The following is an 8,654-nucleotide window of genomic DNA, read 5'->3' as shown; positions in this document are numbered from 1 at the left end:
TTAAATGTAATCTCAGCAGCAGCCACTGTAATGGCTCCAAGGGAAAGACCAGTGGAGCAGGTGGAGGCTTCATGTCAGGAACAGCAGAGGCGAAGGCTACAGGGGGTTAGGAGATGTCAGATCTTTTCACTTGAATGCTGGAGGCATTCAGTTGACATTGACAAGCCATGGTTGAGGCTCCAGCAGTGGCTGTGGACCAAGGGAAGTCTTCTACTCAGTAGAGTCCATCAGGGCTGGGCCAGGATGGTCTAAAATTCACATTGGGTGCAGACCACCCCACTGCATCCTTAGCTGCACCTTGAAACTGAGTCTTTATGTCACACATGAGGGTGGGATATGTGTCCTAGAACAGGTATCTGCAAGAGAGCTTTGGAGAAAGGAGGCCTGGACTGAAGGATGTGAGAGGCTGCCAATGGGATCCTGGCTCTCCAAGTCTGCTGTGGATCAGTGATCAACTGGCCTGGGCCTGAAGTGCTCATCCCAGCGCACAGCCTGCAGGATCATTGTTATTTACAATACACAGAACTGTGTCAATGCTGCCTAGCATTGCCATTTCTTCTTTGATAACCTAAGAATCTTGTAACAACAATTCACTCTGAGGTTCACCCAGTAATCCATAACTCTTCTAAATGTTAAATCCCCATAAACTTAAAATAAGTTCTCTAGATGACTTAAGAAAATAATATTTGAAAGTTTCATTTATTGGACTTTTGGGTTCTCACAAAAAAACAATCCTTTTTTTTAGCCCCTGAGTTTAGAAACCTAATGTGGCACTACCTTGTATGATGTGATGTGACAGAGAAATTGGCTGTGTCTTATTTCCTTACCCAGGATAGGAGCACCACTAAAGAGGGAAAGAAGATTTTTATTCCCGGAGGCCCCGAGCTCCCTTTCTCTTCGAGGAAGCTTAGGAGGCTTGGTTAAACTTCCTGTCGAGATGGTAGCAGAGATCAGGGGTGAGAGGGAGGAGTGAAGTCAGACCTTCAGAGGTGAGTTAGGTTTTCCTGAGACTGGAGGAAACAGATGTTTGAAAGCAGGCTTTCTAAGACACAGATTTTCACTGGTGGACACTTCACATTCTTCAGTCCCACCCAGGTGCCTCAAAAGGACATGGCCATTAAAAGGGTGGCACATGGATACCAGGGAAATGCTTCTGCCTTGATAGCCTTAGCAGGCCCAGAGGCCAAGCCATGTGGTGACAGGAGCAGCAGATGTCATGGCCAGCACAATTGCGAATAGAGCACCTGCCTGTAGTAGAATGGAGGTGTAGGCCAAAGATGAAGACAACACCTTCTGACCCAAGTTGGACCACTATCCAATCCTCAATATGGATGTTGGAGCCACACTTCTGTCCTTGGCTTAGTTATTGGCCTCAGAGGAGCAGAGTGTCCAACACCATCAACTTTGCTTTGTTGAAAGGCTAATGGGGAGGCCATCTGGAGCCTTCTTCCCCAGCCAGAGCTAGAAGTGAGAGGACAGGCTGGCCACTAGGCAGAAGCAGAATGTGGTTCAGGGACTCTGGCTGGGTGTCAGGAGCTGGGGGAAGCACATGAACACTGGCCAAATGTCCAGAGATCTTTCCAGAGAGAAGCTTCAATTGTTCGGGCTCAGCATCGCATCTCTGTCTGATCTTCTCTCCGGCACCCGCTCCAGGTCTCTGCTAGCACTGGTACTTTCTGGACTGATTGGTCCCATCAAATGACTTTCAGATGGTGATTTCCTGTTTCAAGGATGAGTGAGCATTTCCACAAGTTGCATCTAATTTTACTAATATCACTAATTTCTTTGCTTTCTTGCATCTAATCCATCATTCCACTTCATCTGTGGATTTCATTAATGGGCCATTGATGCCCTGTTCCAGATCGTTAGTGAAGATGTCAAATTCTGACCAGACATAATACCAATTCCCATGGCTTGCTGCTGGCTGCCCTGACATCACCTGGAGGAGGCATTCATCATTCTCACACATGTGCCTTCATTATTCCAAACCAATTTTAACCTATTTTTCCAGAAACACTTCCTAGGAAGTTAAAAAAAATTAATGCTTTCCCCGGGAACTCCTAATTTTCACAGGACCAGAACAGATGGCCCCATGATACAGCACACTAGAAGTGGCAGTGAAATCTCAGCCTCTGCTAACCAGATAGTTCAGGCTCATTCATTCCTTTTGTCAGTGGAAGAACCAAAAAAAGGATTATATCCTCCTGCTATAATCCTCACTATTTATGCCTTTTCAGAATCTCACTTTTATGTTGATTTGCCTCTTTTATTTGACAGAAGATTTAATTTCAGTCCATTTTCTGGCTACTCTTCAGGTGCTCATGCAAATCAGCAGGTTACTGGATGGCTGGGAAGCTCACACGGGTGGCTGAAGTTTAAGTTCAGAGAAGATGATATTCTCAATGGACTGGAGAGCAGGGATTGTTTCCCTGACCCTCTTTTACCCATTTCCAGTACAAACCAGGTTCTAAATATATGAAGTGAATCAAAGAAAATCACCTAGTTGATCAAGACAATTTGTTTTTATTTTTAACCTTAGGTGCCTGGTTACACAGAATATTTAAATTTCAGACATACCTGAATGCCAACTATTTTCCCTTTGCCCTGGAATTTCTCTCTGACATTCAAGAAAGGAAAACCATTTTTTTCTTCTCTGCATTAAAATGCTTTTTTTAATGAAGAGAAAATGTAAAATTGTATCTCTACTATAATTACAAGAGCAAATAAAATACTGAGGCATACTGAAAACTAAAAAATGAAGCCTTTGGATGGTTGGAATGGCAAAATTGAAGATAAATTTTTCTGAATTTTATTATAATTTTGTTTTATATTTTTAACAATGTAATCTGTATTGTACTCTTACAAGTCTGTTTATGAGTGTTGATTCAAAGCTGTGAAGAGGAGAAATGTTAAAAACTTTGAGGAAAGCAGTTTCTCTCTGCTTGGAGTCCAAGACAAAAGTGGATCTCCCATTAATCAAGTGATGTGGCATTTCCTGAGCAATGGTTTTTATATATTTCCCAGGCAAAGGGATCTTTGGTACTACTATTACACGACTTCATGCCAAATGCCATATGAGTTATAACATATAACTCAAAAACTATTCTAAAAGGCACAATGCCACTGAGTCTTTGCATGCTCTTCCAAGTTTAGTGAGGATTTTCTGATTTTGTATGGTAATATAATACATCATAGCACAGCACTGTAGACAAACATATAGCACAGTAGTGAAACACTGTGGAAACTGCACAGGTTCAAATCCTAACCCTATCACATATTAACTGTATGATTGTGGGACTATTATTTAATCTCTCTGAACTCTAGTTTCACCAGATTAAAAAAAAAAGTGTAATAATAACAACTATCAATTGTGACGATTAAGTGTGTATGGTAGTCAGGGTTCTCCAGAGGAGAATTGTAATTCTAGCCCAAAGTCAGCTTGCTGTCAGAATTCCTTCTTTCTTGGAGGAGATCAGTCTTTATTCTGTCAAAGCCTCTCACCTTACAGAGAGTGATCTACTTTATTCAAAATCCACCCATTTAAACATTAGTCTCATCCAAAGTTACCACCATAGAAATATCTAGAACACAGTTTGACCAATTATCTGGGGATGCTGTGGCCCAGTCAAGTTGACATACAAAATTAACCAGCACAATGAGGTGAAGTGTGTAAAGAGGAAAAAGCTGAGAGCTGGAAGCATTCAATAAACACTTCTCCTTCCATTATGCATTCTAGGGGCATTGGAGATAAGGATGAAGTTGTCGGTTTTAAGTTGGTCTTTGTTGAAAGTTTCTGATGAGGATTAACTGAAATATAGCTAAGGAGTGGTAGATAATTATGAATTCTAGTTCAAGACAAGTGACCCTGAAAATTGGCTACTCTACCTCTCCAAAAAAAAGAAGACCCTGGAAAAATGAAGCTATAAAGTTACACCACTGATATGAACCAGAAGATATTTTCAGAGTGATTAATAAATGAAAAATAGTTGTACTCTCCTTGCTCTTGGGTAATGCAAGACCAACACTGTAGTGAGAAATAAGCACAAAGCCTTCATTTTTTTAGTTTTCTTTTCCAAAGCATACCACTTGAAGAAATAGATGTTCTAAAAGATATGCCACCTATTTAGTTTGTTTAGGCTGTTACAACAAAATACCACACACTGATGTTTTAGTCAGCTTTTCACCACTATTTTAGAGGAAGAACAATTTTAGAGGAAGAAAATTTATTTGGCACTCATGGTTTAGAGACCTCAGTCCATAGATGGGTGGCTCCATTGCTCTGAGCCTAAGATGAGGCAGAATATCATGGCATAAAAGCACAGCAGAGGAAAGCAGCTTGGGATGTGGAACCAGGAAGGAGGGACAAAGAGAGAGTGTGTGTGTTCTGCTCACCAGGGACAAAATATAAACCCCAAAGCCAGTGACTCACTTCCTCTAGCCATATCCTACTTGCCTACAGTTACCACTCAGGTAATTCATATCAGTGAATTAATGCACTGATTAGGTTAAGGTTTTTATAAAACAATCATTTCACTTCTAAACTTCCTTGTATTGTCTCACATGTGAGTTTTTGGGGAGACACCTCCCATCCAACCCATAACAGCTGGGTAATTCATAAAAACTTGAGAGTTGTTGACAGTTCTGGAGGCTGGAAAGTCCAAGATTAAGGTGCCAGCAGATCTGATATCTGGGGAGGGCTTGCTCTCTGCTTCGAAGACTGTGGCTTGTAGATGTGTTCTTTCATGAAGAAGGGTAAAATAGCTTCTTCAAGTCTCTTTTACAAGGACACTGGTCTGATTGATTCATGGGCCTGGAGTCCTCATGTCCAAGGCCCAATGCAACAAATGAATTTTGGAGGGACACAAATATACAGACCATAGCACTCCCCAAATAATTAGAGAGAGAATTAGAATAAAACATAAATGTATCTTTAAATACTGTGGGAAACAATTTTTTAAAGACATTAGAGTTTCCTACATGTATACTCAGCACAAATTTTATTCTGACTTGATTAGTAATCATGACCTTGCCCGGATCCGATGTTTCAGACTTACAAGTTCTCAGCAAAGACAGCACATCCTTACACTGTCCTCCTGGAAAATAAAACCATCTATAAAAATACAAATAGTGCTTCATAGTACACATGAAAGTGAAAGAGACTTAAGGTATTATATGTGAAGAATCATAGGTTTTTTTAAAATGAGCCTAAATGGAAAGTATACTGAAATGGTGACAGAATCATCCACTGGTCCATGTTCCCTTTGGAAATGTTTTCCTCCTTCTATTACAAAATGTTCTAAGCCAACTTCTTCTCTTGTAACACAGAAAAAGTAATATGATCTGTCTGCTTTTTAGAGGAGTTGCTTTTAACACATACAGCCCAGATATGTGAAAACGCTTTGAAAAATGAAGTGATATAAGTGGAGTCATTATTGTTAGTATTAAAAAGAAGGGAAGAGTGACAGTGTGAGAAAACAGGAAGGGAAAGAGCTTTAGAATCAGCTAATGTGAAGGCCAAATAGTAACTCTGCCTCTCCTTTCTTTGTGTGATGGCAAGAAGTCCCCTTACTTTCCTTGAACAACAACAACAACAACAACAACAACAAAAATGTCAGGCTTTCCATACTGAAGTTTCCAATGTCTGTACAATTGTGTGTGTGTGTGTGTGTGTGTGTGAATATATGAATGTTTGTGCATCAATATGGAAGAGGAAGGCAGATGTGAAATTGCTGTAGTTCATGGTACATTGAATTGAATCGTACTATTTGTTATGGTTTAGATGTGAGGCGTTCCCCAAAGCTCATGTGTGAGACATTGTAGGAAAGTTTAAAGGGGAAATGATTGGGTTATCATCCCACTTGAATGAATTAACTGGGTGGTAACTGTAGACAGGTAGGGTGTGGCTGGAGGAGGTAGGTCACTGGGGCTGTGCCTTTGGGGTTTTAATTTTATTCCTGGTAAGTAGAGAGCTCTCTCTCTCTGCTTCTGGGTACTATATCCTGAACTGATTTCCTCTGCCACACCCTTCCACCAAGATATTCTGCCTCACCTTGGGCCTAGAACAATAGATTTTGTCATCTATGGATTGAAGTCTCTGAAATTGTGATCGCCAAATACACTTTTCCTCCTAAAATTGCTCTTGTCAGGTCTTTTGGTCACAGTGATGGAATAGCTGATTAAAACACCATTCAACACAGAAGATGCTATAAAGAAAGTCTTCATTTCTTAGGGCCATGAATAAAATACTTTTGTGGAAGAAAGTTACAATGAACCAGGGAAGTGGGATAAAGAGTAAAAGAAAATCTGCTATGGGCTGAGTTTGGATAGAAGTGAAACTGGAAAGAAGCTTCCAGAAGCCAGCTTGGATACCTAGAGTTGGGCTCCCAGTACCTCAATTGGAGGTAGATCTCAGAGCATGACAGTCTTTGCCAAACAAATTTCCAAACTAAGAGAAGAAAACAGGTAAAGTTCTAATGACTTCAAGGACTCAATCCAGCATCCAAGCAAAACCATGCCTGAGACTAATAAGCACATAAAGTGTATTCTGGAGTGTCTGTTATTAAGCTGCTGTCTCTTGGCTTGCAGGATCCCAAACCCAGCATCATAAGGATTCTGCAAACTGCATTTCTATTTTGCCACCTGACTGTAGTAGAATCTCTTTGCCAAAGCAGGACACTATAGATAAACTGGAAAATTTAGGAGGAATGAAAAGATGGTTCCTTTGGCTTCCCATGGACTTTCTGTGTGTTGTCTTATTCCTGTGCTTCTCACCCTAGCAGTGCTTCTTCACCATGGCAGTGACGCTTCTTTCTTGTAGCATCAGTTAAATGAAATGTGGGTTGAGAGTTCTCTAAGACTTGCAGATCCAAGTTTAGGAGACACCTGCACCAACTAGCTAATACCCCATCCTCCTTGAGCTCAAGGGCCCAGAAAGAGCTGAGTGGTGTGTCCTCCTTAAAGGATGCTTCCACCACTTCTCTTCAACGCCATACTACAGATCTTTGCCATTGTGATAATGCAAAAATAAAAAAGGAAATTTTAAAACATCAGGTAGGAAGAAGTAAAACGTTTTCTCTTTGCAGATAACATGATTATTTACATAGAAATTTCTAAGGATTTTATAAAGAAAATGCTAGAACTAATAAATGAAATTATCAATGTCACAGGATCGAGCTTAGTACAGGTTGAATGTCCTAATTCAAAATCTTACATCTGAAATGTTCCAAACCCAAGCCTTTGTAAGAGCCAACATATCACAAGTGGAAAATTCCACATCTGATCTCATGTGATGGGTTTCAGTCAAAATGTAGATGTGTTGAAAATGCTACATACACAAATACTCAGGTTATGTGCACAAGGTATAAATGAAACATATGAATCTTGTGTTTAAACCCAGATCCTATCCCCAAGTTATCTCATTATGTATATGCAGTTATTCCAAAAAAAAAAAACACTCTGGTTCCAAGCATTTTTGATAAGGAATACAGGAAATAGGAAATAAGCTACATATTATATTCCACAGCATACAACATGAAAATGAAAATTTTGAACTTCCATATATAAAAGCATCAAAAACATTAAAACCTGAGAAGATAAGGTTCTGTCGTTCAGGGTTTAGTATATTATTTCAACCAGAGAACAATATACACCATTGTCTCTTCTGCAGCCAGAATACATGGGTCTGAGAAAGCACAGGTGGCAGTGAGTGTAACTCCTCTCATAATCACACCCAATAATCCACCCGCAGAGGTTTTGATTCTATCTCTGATGCATTTAGTTCTAATGTTTGAAGGACTTTGTTCACAAGAGAAAAGTCCTTACAACAATTGTTACATGGACTGGTGTTTGAGACTGCTACCAGGTCATTCTAAGTTCTTCTTACCACTAAAACAGAGGTGAAGAAGGGGGCCTACTCTGCCTACTGAGTAGTGGATTCTGTTTCCTAGAGGAAATGAGATCAATGCCAGAAAATGTAGGCAGGAAGGACTGTTTCTGGGACCCAAGGGATTCCCTGAGATGATTCTTACTACCTCCTTTTCCAAAAGTAAAAATTAACTGAAAATGGCAGAAACTAATAAAGGGAAGAACCACTAAAGGTTTAGACTTTTCACATAAAGAACTCTGGCTGGCTAAAGGTTTGGCTGATGGAAAAGGACACATGGAATGTGTAGTGGAAGGAGGAAGTTTTAAATATCAGCTGCTGTCCTGTGACAGGTAGCAGAAATATGTCCTGCCACAGCTCCATGTAGTTACTAGTTGGCAGCTGCTGTTGTTCATCTGTGTATATATGTGTGTATGCATATAAATGATCTATTTTATTAATCTTAACTCTCTTTCCCTTATTATTTAACATGTTTTATTGAAGGTTAATTCTATATTTTAGTACTTAAGAAACATAATATTCAGATAAGATTGAATTTGAAAATGAAGTTTAATTAACAGTCCAGAGATCTCTAGAAATATTTTATGGTGTGGGTTTTATCAACCTCATTTTGGGAAGGAAGAAACCATGAGATATCTATTTATGTGTTTTTATCTTATCTTTTAAATGTCTATTTTGCAATTGCATTATACTGGTAAAACACACACATAATTTATGCTTAGATAAATAAACATACATCAGGGGGACATGCTAAAAATCATGATGGGGATAC

This window comes from Ictidomys tridecemlineatus, chromosome 6 (genome assembly GCF_052094955.1).
Source record: "Ictidomys tridecemlineatus isolate mIctTri1 chromosome 6, mIctTri1.hap1, whole genome shotgun sequence".
Classification (NCBI taxonomy): domain Eukaryota; kingdom Metazoa; phylum Chordata; class Mammalia; order Rodentia; family Sciuridae; genus Ictidomys; species Ictidomys tridecemlineatus.
The sequence above is the reverse complement of the archived record's forward strand: the minus strand, read 5'-3'. Positions refer to the sequence as shown.